The sequence below is a fragment of the Colossoma macropomum genome, unplaced genomic scaffold, assembly GCF_904425465.1.
Source record: "Colossoma macropomum unplaced genomic scaffold, Colossoma_macropomum, whole genome shotgun sequence".
Classification (NCBI taxonomy): Eukaryota; Metazoa; Chordata; class Actinopteri; order Characiformes; family Serrasalmidae; genus Colossoma; species Colossoma macropomum.
In genome coordinates, this window is record NW_023495123.1 from 546,795 (window position 1) to 556,157 (window position 9,363).

Consider the following 9,363-nt stretch of genomic DNA (forward strand, 5'->3'; position numbering starts at 1 on the left):
CGACTTATGAGCACTTATAATCTGTTATGATCAGTACTTATAATGTATTATGTTAACAATTCATAATGCATAATAAACATGGCTATAATGTATAATGCATTTTTATAAATATTTACAGCTGTTTATAATGTCTTATGAATGCATTATAACATGTTATGAATGTGTTTATAGATGCTCACAAATGTGACATTCATAGAAAGTGTTACCGTTAATTCTTTAATGATGTAACACTTGATGTGTGCGATATTATCTTTAGAGCTTTAGAAACAAATGACATGATTTAAAATGACTAGAAGATAAAGATTTGGACATCCCACAGAGTAGAACAGTAGATGCAGTTCATGCGTTTAACCAGCATGGCTCATTAATGTACTCTGGGTTTTAAAAGCTATGAGTAATAAACTTTCCTGATGCAGTTTAAAGAAAAGCTTCACTGCTTCAGAAATACATACAGTGTCAGGACTGGACGGAAATCAGACACTCGCAGATTAAAATGAGAGGTTTTAATAAAGGGCTTAGGCACAAAGAGGTAGTCAAAAACAGTCCAGGTCAGCAACAGCAAAAAACAGAAGTAGTAGAGGGGCGTACCAAGAGGCGTAGTCGAATAATCAAGCACAAATCCAAAACCGGCAAAACAGAGTACAAAAGGAAGAGGCAAAAACACGGAGTAATAAACAAGCAAAGGTCAAAACACGAGAAATCAAACAGACAGTGAGCGCTTTGTAATGCTAGAGGGCTGGTCAAAACTCGGCAGAGGACTGAACACCAGGAGAGTCTAAATAGGTTGGGACACAGGTCCAAACAATCAGTATTCGGGTGACTGGGAACGTGGGTAAGTCACATGACTCTGGTTAGGAGTCACGTGGGAGTCAGAGGCATCACAGGAGTTGGAGTTCTGTTCGGCTTGGGACTGGATTCATACAGCAGCACAACTGCCTCACACACACCAACAGCAGCACAACAGCCTCACACACACAAACAGCCTCACACACACAAACAGCAGCACAACTGCCTCACACACACAAACAGCAGCACAACAGCCTCACACACACAAACAGCAGCACAACTGCCTCACACACACAAACAGCCTCACACACACAAACAGCAGCACAACTGCCTCACACACACAAACAGCCTCACACACACAAACAGCAGCACAACAGCCTCACACACACAAACAGCCTCACACACACAAACAGCAGCACAACAGCCTCACACACACAAACAGCAGCACAACTGCCTCACACACACAAACAGCAGCTCAACAGCCTCACACACAAACAGCAGCACAACAGCCTCACACACACAAACAGCCTCACACACACAAACAGCAGCACAACTGCCTCACACACAAACAGCAGCACAACTGCCTCACACACACAAACAGCAGCACAACAGCCTCACACACACAAACAGCAGCACAACAGCCTCACACACACAAACAGCAGCACAACAGCCTCACACACACAAACAGCAGCACAACAGCCTCACACACACAAACAGCCTCACACACACAAACAGCCTCACACACACAAACAGCCCCACAACACACACACTCTCGGTCCCTGGAAGCTGCTTTGATACTCAAAGTCCTGCTTCCTCCTCTTAGCAGGCAGCAATTCTGATTGGTGGATCAGAGAGCAGCAGTCAAACACCAGCACGATCCCTGGACAAGCCTCCACCTGCAGGAAAACAAAACATGCATGCCTTAAACACACACACACCTCACAGGACATGACGGAGCTTAACTCACAGAGCAGAAGAAAGATCTTAGTAGAGAAGATCTGGAGGTGAACTGAACTTTCCATGCCTGAGGAGAAGTGAGAAACCTTCAAGAGAGCAACTGTTGAGGACCATAAAATGCCAAGACTGAGGGGCACAGAACAAACGTAAGGCATTAGATGACCTCAGTGCCCACAGTGAAACAGCCATAAGGACCTTCTGAGAAGAGATCTTTGCTTAAATGATGCTCTTTGGTGGCTCAGGAGACGTAATGATGATTCTCCTAAACCCCTCAGGAGAAATGGTGTTAGACCAACAGAGGAGATACAGGAGAGATAAATGAGAGATGAGAGTTTAGCCCCAGATAAACGAGAGTATCATCATCTAGTCTGAACACAATGTGTGACTTTACTGAGATCTCTACTGAAACTCAAGAGGAGACGTGTGAGATTACTGAGCTCTTTCCATCTGATCTCACTGTTCTCTGGTAGAAACTACAGGGATGTTAAGGGGATCCTGTTCTTAACTTTGCTCATTATGATTCATGAAATTTGAAATATTTAGCAGATGCTCTTATCCAGAGCGACTTACAGTGTGATCATTTTACACCGATAAACGAATGTAGTGTTAGGAGTCTTGCCCAAGGACTCTTATTGGTACAGTGTGGGGTGTTGGCCAGATTGGTGACTGAACCCCAGTCTACAGCAAAGAAGGCAGAGGTGTTACCCATTACACTATACCAACCACAGCCCACATTAGCCCACACTCACTCTACTAGAGTTCAACCAACTCAAACTTACATTGCACGCATGGTTTGTCCTTTCAACCTAAAAAATAGCTTTTTTTCTGGTGTACACACTTAAAAATGGTTCTTCAAAGGTTCTTTGGTAAAGATAATGGTATACGGGACCATGAACACTCAAAGAACATGATGATGCATGATTAAAAGTTTCTTTGCATCGTGAAAGAGTTCAGATTTTCAGATTGATAGAGATAAAGAGTTTTATATCTTTCTATATACAATCTTTTTTTAAAAAGAGTTCTATGTAGCACCAAAACGTGTTCTTCTATTGTTACAGGCTTCATAACATCATAACAATAGAAGAACACTTTCAGAAAGGTTCTATATAGAACCAACTACAGCACATTCTCTATCAATCCGAAGAACATTTTTATGATGCAAAGAACTTGAGTCTTTGAGTGTTCATGGTTCTACATAGAGTGCAGTTTAGTCAAAGGTTCTTCTAATTCACATATTTTAGTTAGGTGGACACCATAGAATTAGTTTTTTTACTTAATTTCTCCAACAGTGGGACTCCTGTCCTTCAAACACTCCCACAGGGCATTTCCTCCTCTTGGCCTCCCACTCAGTTACTCAGTCCATAGATGTTTAATTCACTGTGAAAAGTGTTTAACCCACTCAAACTTCTTACATTGCAAAAATAGTATTAAATTACAAAAGGCTTCTAGTTCTGTGAGACTCTTGGGCCGTCTTACATGCACTGTTTTTTGGAGGTTCTATCCACAGATTTTTGATGATGTTTATGTCAGGGAGCTCAGAGGACCATGGCAAAACCTTCAGCTTGCACCTCTTGAGGTTGTCCATTGTGGATTTTGAGGTGTGTTTAGGATCATTATCCCGTTGTAGAAGCCATCGTCTTTCCATCGTCAGCTTGTTTACAGATGATTTGATGTTTGCTTCAAGAATTTGCTGGTATTTAACTAAATCTATTCTTCCCTCTACCACTGAAATGTTCCCAGACACTGGCTGTAACAAAGCCCAAAAAATGACTGATATGCCTAAAAGTTGGAGAGGTGTGCTTTTTTATGAAATTCTGCACAGTTTCTTCTCCAAACATACATCTGCACATTGTGTCCAAAAAGTTCTATTTTAACCCCATCAGTCCACAGGACAGGTTTCCAAAATGCATCAGACTTTTTACACAGTCCTTTGCAAATATCTGATGCTGAATTTTGTGGTGAGGATGCAGAAAAGGTTTTCTTCTCATGAAGCTCATATTTGTGCAGGAGACACTGCACAGTAGAACAGCACACCGCCACTTCTTTCAATATTTAAATATTCCTAAATATTCCTGAAGATCTAGTCAAAGCAGTTTTGATTTCAGCACTGTTTAAAGCAAAACATCACTTTATAAGTACTTTTTGGTCACGATTACCACCGCGAGTCTTATTTAGCACCAATCCAGCGGCACCCTCTTCTCGGGCTGGGGCTGAATCTCAAATGTCTCCCTGCTCCCTACATAGTGCACTACGTAGGAGTTTAAATACTGGATCCTGCAGCCCAACAGAGCAAAACACAGCTAAGAAACATTTGGGATTCAGACACATCCACACTCGATAAATGATGCCCTGTTTGGCTGTAGAGGCTAGAACTTCTGAACTTTCATAGCTAGAACACTATTTAGGGACTACAGAGCTGTTTGGGATTCAGTTTAGGTTTGACGCGACTTCTGACTGAAATACAGACATTTGAAGCATGTAGGATGTTCAAGTGATAAAAGTATTTTTAGACTTTTTATTCTGCCGTTTTACAGTAAATCAAATCAAGCCGTAAAATTATTTCAGGCCTGTGATCCTAATGATGATGTTGTTTAGCTTGTTTGCTATATTTTAGCCTGTTAGCTAGCTGACCAGCCTGGTTCAAGATAAGAACATAAGTCTCCAGCCCCTCAGTTTAAACAAAAAATGGGTTCTTACTTCATCAGTACACTCGGTGCTCCATGCGAGCAGCATGAGAGTCAAAGATAATTCCATTATCTCCACATGGGGTTTGTCGTGGCGCAGTGATGCACAATTCAGTCGCTGTTAGGTGGTCACAGGTGAGTGTATATCATGGATTTTACAATGGTTTTGAATGCGGCTCAGCCAATCAGATTTTAGGACCAGAACTATTTGTTTTATAAAATCAGTTATAACACAATAACACATATACTGATTAACAGCAGTACACATTTGCCATTTGGGCTGCCCTCCAAATTCGTACAGGTCGGCCTAAACGTTCAGGATCACACATAGCTGGAGACTCATTTCTCTCTCTACCGCTCTCCAGATCATCTTTATTCTCTGATTCCTTGATCTCGAAATCATGTGTTCATAAAATCTCCCAATAACTCAGCGTCCTCATTAGTGTCTGTCAGCAGTTCACTCACAATAATCTGATCCACATGTTTCTTACACACTTTTCACGCTACATTTACTAGACCAGTCACGGGACCTGGCACTCGTCCAATTACTCCACTTTTCCAGGCCTTTCCTTCTAGAAGCAGCGCTCGTTGTTTGGGCTTGACAGACTTCAGTTTCACTCCTTTTGATGCCCTTTTTTAATCAGATCGTTTCTTTTTCTGTGTAAAAGCAGGAAATCTGGGATTGATTTGAGATGAAGTAGTACATGTATTTTCAGGAGCAGCTCAGCTGGGCTCTGCCTGTATTCTGTGGTGTGTTTCTATAACTGAAAAGATATCGACACAATGTTTCAGAGGAAATCCTAGATCTTCCTGTTTTTTCCGGAGACTGTTTGAATTTCTGGACCAGCCTTTCTACTAAGCCATTTGAGGCTGGAAGGCATGGAGCAGGCCTGTCATCAACTGTGAGGTACTGAGAGTTTTTACTGGACTGTGAAAATTAGCTTTTATCTCAGAGCACCAGTGAGCTGGACTTCACTAGAGGAGTCCTTAACACTCACTCACTGGTGTCACTCAGTCACCTTCCAACAGCCTGGAACTATTTCAGTTGAGTTTTGTTTAATTTTATTTTATTTTTTTTATTTCATTTTATTTTACTGTTTTATTGCAACTGTTTTATTTGTTGTTAACTAATTTATTGTTTTATTGTAGTAAATAATTAGACTTTTCTTATTTTTTTGTTTTCTTATTGTTTATTATCTAAGCTGCTCTTTTACTTATTTTCATTGTGTTTTCATTGTGACAGATGACGGGATGGACAGAGGATTGGATGCACCTGGGATTGGATGGACAGATGATGGGATTGACTGAGAATTGAATGGACGGAGGATTGGATGTTATGAATATTTATAAATAACAGTCATACAAGTGGGTGTGTGCATATATACAAGTACATGTCATAGTCAACATTATCTAAGTTGCTTTTTTACTTACTTTCATTGAGTTTTTTTTCTATATTGATATTTGCAGCAGCAACAGCAGCAAACGCTTTAAGTGACACTGCAAAACTGCAGAAACAAGTTACATTCCAGTGTGCATAACAACCTTGGACAGAGGTTTGGATGGACAGATGATGGGATGGACAGAGGTTTGGATGGACAGATGATGGGATGGACAGAGGTTTGGATGGGCAGATGATGGGATGGACAGAGGATTGGATGTTACGAATATTAATAAATAACAGTCACCCAAGTGCGTGTGTGCATATATACATGTACATTGTTCCAATACTCAGCTTCAGTGGGACCTGTAATTAGTAAAGGTATCATACAGCTCCTCAGAATTCTTTGAGAAATAGCTGGTCAGTTTTCTACCCCATATACCAATCTGTTCGTTTGAAACAGGCCCTTTTGGGTGTTAATGACTACATAAGGCATGAGTTAGATGAAAAATGTTGCCCCTACTAGGGTAGTAAATAAATCCTGTGTTTTTGGCAGTAGGTAATTTTCCACCTCTAGCCATGGGTTGATCAATACCTTATAATCACCACATATTCCAGGGGTCGGCAGCATGCGGCTCTTTTACTGCCCTGTGCAGCTCCACAGCAGAATCAGATTTGTAGGTAAAAATAAAATAATCCTCCTTTACAGTAAAATAAAGCTCTGCTGATCGTTCAACACAGTTTAACAGTAAATGGTCTTAAACTCTGGAGTTAATGTAGAACTGCTAATTCACCCTTTAACCCTGAAGATCAGCACAGACTGCTGGTCACCATAGCAACACAGACAACGGTCTCGCCTAGCTAGTAGCTAACGAAACGGAAAAGAGTTTTAAGGCAGACATTGATAATTTGGTTATTAATGGATGTTTATAATCACTCATCACTTTCACTTTCCTGATACGTTTAATCTGCAATGAGAAACTAAAAAGTCGTGAAGCTACTGTCAGTTTCTCATTCACCAGATTTTTGTTCAAATTCTCCTGGTCCAAATGTGGGAAATTCAAACAAGAAGCTGGTGAATGTGAAGCAAATACAGCCTCGTAAAAATTTGAATGTTGAGAGACATTTTACATCAAACTGTTCTTCTTTTGAGGAAAAGTTTCCTGCCAGAGATGTGAGAAAAGCAGCTATAGCTGAGCTAAAGCTTAAAGCAGAGCAGAGTAAGTCTGTGTTTGTTATAATTTTTAGCCTGTACATCAGCACATACTCAGACATATTTACAGCCAAGATGGTAAAATTGACACGAAATGTTGTGGTTCTCGAGGTGGTTCGATTTTTATTGTAAGGACAAAATAGCTCTTCATAACATTTGCCAACCCCTGACATATCGGAACCTCTATATTGTTTTTGGGGATGCACACAACAGGAGCAGCCCATTCACTGCACTCCACTGGTATTATCACACCTTGGCCTTCGAGCTGGTCTGCAGCTTCTCGAAGCCTCTTATGCTCCTTGAGACCGCCGATGGTTCCAAAACACACTTCATCATATTCTTCATAACTTTCATATTTCATAAGCTACATTCAAAAGGTGGGGGTCGTATGAGAGCTGTAACTGTCTTCTTTCCAGTCAAATAGATGGGTGATGTCATTTTAAACCCTTATAATAAAAGAAGCTTGAACTCTCAATGTTTTTTCTACTGAAAGTCGACCCATTTTTCCACAAATCTGGGCTATAAACTATAAACAGATGGCGTCTCTTCAGTGATCTGATCTGTAAAAATGACTTTTATAAAATAATACAAAGAGCGTCTAAGATTTTTGGCTTTCAGCAGTAAATTGTAAGCATATAGCAATATGTGTGATCATAAAACACATGTTCTGTTAATTTGAGGGGAACTTTTACAACAAATAAATAAATAAATAAATAAAAAACATACATTTATTTCATGCAGTTACTGAATAATTTGCCTTACGATTTGGTCATGAAAATTCAGAAGGACAAACCAAAATATACCCTGGAGAATAAGAAGTTAAAGCAAAATTTTGGAACCATGCTGTTTTTGCTTTTACACCAGAAATCGCACCACAGATTTCTGCTACATCAATTGTACTGGATCCACTTTCTACCCATCAAGACAGAACCATGAAGCTGCTCCTGTACAACCTCCATCCTGATTTTATCATCATTACATCTCACACACTCACAGTCACCTTCAGCTGATCAGAGTCCCCACTTCCTTTCAGTCCCAATTTCCATGCGCAGGCTGCAGGGTCGTGTTTGGATCTACAGTCTCTGGGGGGGGCAGTTCAGCATCTCAGAGGTCACAGTTTTCCAAAGGCTGGATGATCTTTTCTCAGTCCCACACAGTTAGAGGATCACAGACAGAAGAACACAGTTAGAGGAACACAGAAGAACTCCGGTCCGTCTTCTCTCTGAACTCCAGCATCACAGTCCATCAGCAGATCAGCTGATTTACTTTAATGAAGGATTAATTAGAGAAACTTGGTGTTGGATTTTGTAAGTAATGGAGATCTGAAAATGATCGAACTCTCATACAGAACAGTCACAGTGGACTGTTTATCTGTGGTCAGCCTAATGTTGGCGTCTTTTTAACCAATAAAACCAATAGATTTAACATGGTCTCAACATGGTGGATCACTTTCCATGCAATGATCAGCAATCCATGCTGAAACACTCCTTATAGCTTAAAGGGGAACGCCACCAATTTTTCAAACTTTCTGTATAATTCAGTGGTTGGGATGCAAACGAAGTGATTCAGAGGAGTTTGGTGTGAAATAGTTCACTGTAGGAAAACTTACTGACTCAGATTACTGTACAGTGGTGGTGATAGGAACCAGGGGTCACCATGACTGCAGCACAAATATAGACATTTTATTTACTATCCAAAACCACCAGTGAACCCAGACGAGTCTTCTGAGTTTATATGGAATGTTGATGATGGAAAAATAGTGGAAAATCTGAAATAATACGTTTTCTTTGGGGACTATTTTGCCTTGAAACACGCTTTGTGTATCCCTCCACCATGAAAGGATTAAAATAAATTGATTAAAAAATGTTTAAGATCAAAGCTTTGTTACAAATCTGTAATCAAACAGTGTCTCAGTCATCAGGCAGTGAATTGATAACCATTTCATGTAGTAACTTTCTGTAAGGGAGCTTTTAGAGGTGGAGTTCTGGTTCCTATCACCACCACTGTGAATAATTTTGACTCAGTAAGTTTCTCTAGAACGGAACGTTTCACACCAAACCATTTTTAAATGCTCTGTTTACAACTTAACCATTTAATTACTCATAAACTTTGAAAAATTGGTGGAGTTGCCTTTTAAGTGCAAGTGGGCGGGGCTAAGCTGCTGTAGGCTAAATGTATAGTTGTGTGCAAATGTGTTGGTTTTGTTTGTGACATAACAAAAACAAAGAATTCAAAACAGGCTGGTTTGCAGCTTAGTTCCCATATATGGACTGTTTATTATGAAACATTAACAGTGTTTACACACTACAGCAAGCTCTTAGTAAAAGTAAAGGTCAGTTTTCCAT

The 9,363-nt window shown here is 40.2% G+C and overlaps 1 long non-coding RNA gene across 1 annotated transcript; it reads left to right on the forward strand.

Moving 5' to 3' along the window:
• Positions 1-5,297: 5,297 nt before the first annotated feature.
• On the forward strand, positions 5,298-6,405 carry LOC118801025. The gene is made up of 3 exons (XR_005006432.1): positions 5,298-5,334; positions 5,671-5,792; positions 5,895-6,405. It is a non-coding gene; the product is annotated as an uncharacterized LOC118801025 (long non-coding RNA).
• The last annotated feature ends 2,958 nt before the right edge of the window (positions 6,406-9,363 follow it).